Here is a 3,078-nt window from a genome sequence, read left to right on the forward strand (position 1 = left end):
CCCCCAGTACTTCCAATGTTTCTATACAACAGAGAATTATTCAAATACCTTCTTCCACTGAAAAGGACCCTCCTGAGTTGTCATCAGGCCCAAATGAGCCAAGATTTTCATAACACAATGTCAATGATCCATGTAGACTCCATAATTATACAATGTTCAGAGAAGATAAAACATCCCCTACCTCCTCAGGCAACTCTAGGTCATTCTGCCCTGAAAGGAGATGCTACAAAATTTTCCATATATACATCAGAGATGCTAGAATTTTCCAAAACTGAGCAGGATTCTCTGAGTAGTACTCTATCTCATAAAGAGACTGTGGGACAAGAAACTTCTACAAAAGAAGTTCTACCCACAGCCTCAGCTTTAGAAATAACTTGTGGATGTGACACATGTACAAAAGATGTTCTAGGACATATTCCGTCTGTAGAGAAGGTTATGGATCCAACCATATGTGAACGTGGAGTAGGGGAACATGATATGCAAACACCAGTGTCTGTACCATCCTCGACATCTGAGGAAAGGGATGCCTTGGATTCTGTTTTTGCAAAAGAATGCTTATGACCTCCACAAACTTCATAAAATGCTGCAGGAACTTCCTTATCTCCTCAAGATCAGCCACCTTCCCCAACTACAGAAGAAGCTACACACTCTTTCTAATATGCACAAAGAGGTTCCAGTCCTTCTTTATACCCAAAAGTGGACCCAGAACACCTACCAAATACCTCAAAGACTCTGCATTTTACCTCATCTTCTGAAGGGGCCTTGGAACCTGTTTTGCCTATCAAGCATTCAAGGGAACCTGACACTTTTATATGAAAGTCTGTTTCCAATTCTCCAGCAGAAGAAATTTTTCCTGGAACTTCCACAATTACACAACAATATCTCGAACATCCTTATCTGCTCGTGAGGTTCTCAGACCTCTCAATATGTCCATGATCCTCTAGGAGAGGTCACATCTTCAGAGGTAGTTTCATACCTACCCCCATTCCGATGTCACAGTCAGGATTTCCACACATATAAATGGTACATTAAGACCTTCCTCATCTGAGAAGGATGTCTTAGGATCTACTGCATCTGAACAGCATTCTTTACAACTATCCCCATCTACCCAAGTACATTTATTTCACATGTCTACTCTGGGGAGAAACAGTCACTTTCTCCCTCTACCAAAGTGTACCACAGGCATCCAGTTTCTAAAAACAAAGGGTTAAGATTTGATCTTTCTGATGGAGTCTTTTGAAACGTCTCCTGTAAGGAAGACAGTTTCAATCTTCCCCCTCCTGCCAAAAGGAATCTTGTGCCATCTTCTGCTGCCTAAGAGACACCAAAAGCTACCAATACTCCCCAGGTGAGTCCCTCACCTTCTCCATCTGTTCAAAGGGCCTTTGACTTTTCCAAAATGACGAAGGAATTGCGGAAAGTTGCCAATCCCTACAAGGCAATGCCGGATATTCCATCTTGTCAAAAGATGCTCAAGTAACTCCTCTTTCTGCCAAAAAGGCTTGTTCACCGTGTGCCCTAGGGTTTCAGTATATTTCTTCACCACTCTGCAGGGCTCCAGAAAGTGTTCTCCAGGCTCAAAGTGATTTGTCATTGTGCAAATTAGACTTCAAATATACAAAAGCTTTTTTTTTATATTTCCAAAGGTCTGAGGGAAAGTCCACAACGAAAAATATCATTTAGACGTTGTGCCATTAGCCCAAGTATATTAGAAAAATTCCATGTCTTCTATACATCTAAAAATCAATCTGACTCTAGCACTCTTCCTGGGAAACATTTACCATCAGCCATACAATCCCCAGGACCATCAAAATCTAAAAAGGGATATCTCGAAACTTTACCATATGCGAAAATATCTTAAGGATGTTCAGCAACTTCTCCAAGAGCTCGGTTCACCCTGAGAACAAAAAAAACTAAAGCCATCTTCCCATGGTGTTTTCCGAAGAACCACATATTTCTTCTTTTCTTTTATACCAAGACAGAAGGCCAGGTTCCTTCTCCCCATCTCTGATCTCTTCATCCTATTTGTTCTCCCTCCCAAATGGCTCTTTACTCTGAATTAGAGGCCAATTAGTAAACCATAGATATATGGAAGGAATATCAGAGAGGCAGTTGCTGTCAAACAACACTGTAATGTCACAGTAGAAGCTAGGGCTCTCCAGGATACAAGAGATATCTCATGGAGGGACTAATGATGATGTCACTGAGAATTGCCATAGCCTACCTCTAAAAAGCTTTGCTTACATTGGCCAGACTTGGAGCTGCCCTTTCCAGGAGTGTCTCCTGTAATACCGTAGAAACCTCTACAGGCTTCATCTCTCTAAAGCTAGAGTCTTTTCCCTGTTTCATTAGTGATTACATGATCTGAATGAAGAAAGATAGTCAGGGGCTTTCCAAGGGTAGAAAAGATATAAGAATATGGAAGGAAGGAAATTCTTCTGGAGATTAATTTCATTCCCAGGTCTAATTCTCTTACATAAAGTTCAATTCCCTAGGTTTTCTCTTTTTTCCCAGGTGCCAGTACTTTCCATACAGAATTTTAATTGACTGAATATTGTGCTACATTTTCTAATTGTAAATTCATTGACAGGGGACATTATATAGGTTTCTGCATGTGTACTCAAAAATTTCATTTTTCCAATTCATTTTTTGCAATTAATTTGGCAACAAATGGGGACCAGCTATACAGTGAGTATAAGAGTGGAAATATTGTGTACCTACTTCAAATGATCAACTCCCAAGTCCTTATTTTATCCATAAATTACTAGACATCAGTAAAGCAAAGGACAACATGGACTATAGAATGTGCTTCTGAAGTACTATTAGATAACAGTTCTCTAATATCTAACGTCCTGAGTTCCCAGGGAAAGGCTTTGAGGGTTTTGGATGTTTTACCGTGATTCTTTCTCAGGCCAAACATCAGTTTCTGGGTGATGGGCAGCGAGAGGAATGGCTTGAGTTCCAGTGAAACCTCAACTTCAATAAGTTATAAGAATAGGATGGAGTCTATTTGGCATTGTCATGTAAGGATCCTATATTCTAGACCTAGTTACGCAGAATCCATGTAAATATTCCATC

Source organism: Rattus norvegicus, chromosome Y (assembly GCF_021556685.1).
Source record: "Rattus norvegicus strain SHRSP/BbbUtx chromosome Y, alternate assembly SHRSP_T2T, whole genome shotgun sequence".
NCBI lineage: Eukaryota > Metazoa > Chordata > Mammalia > Rodentia > Muridae > Rattus > Rattus norvegicus.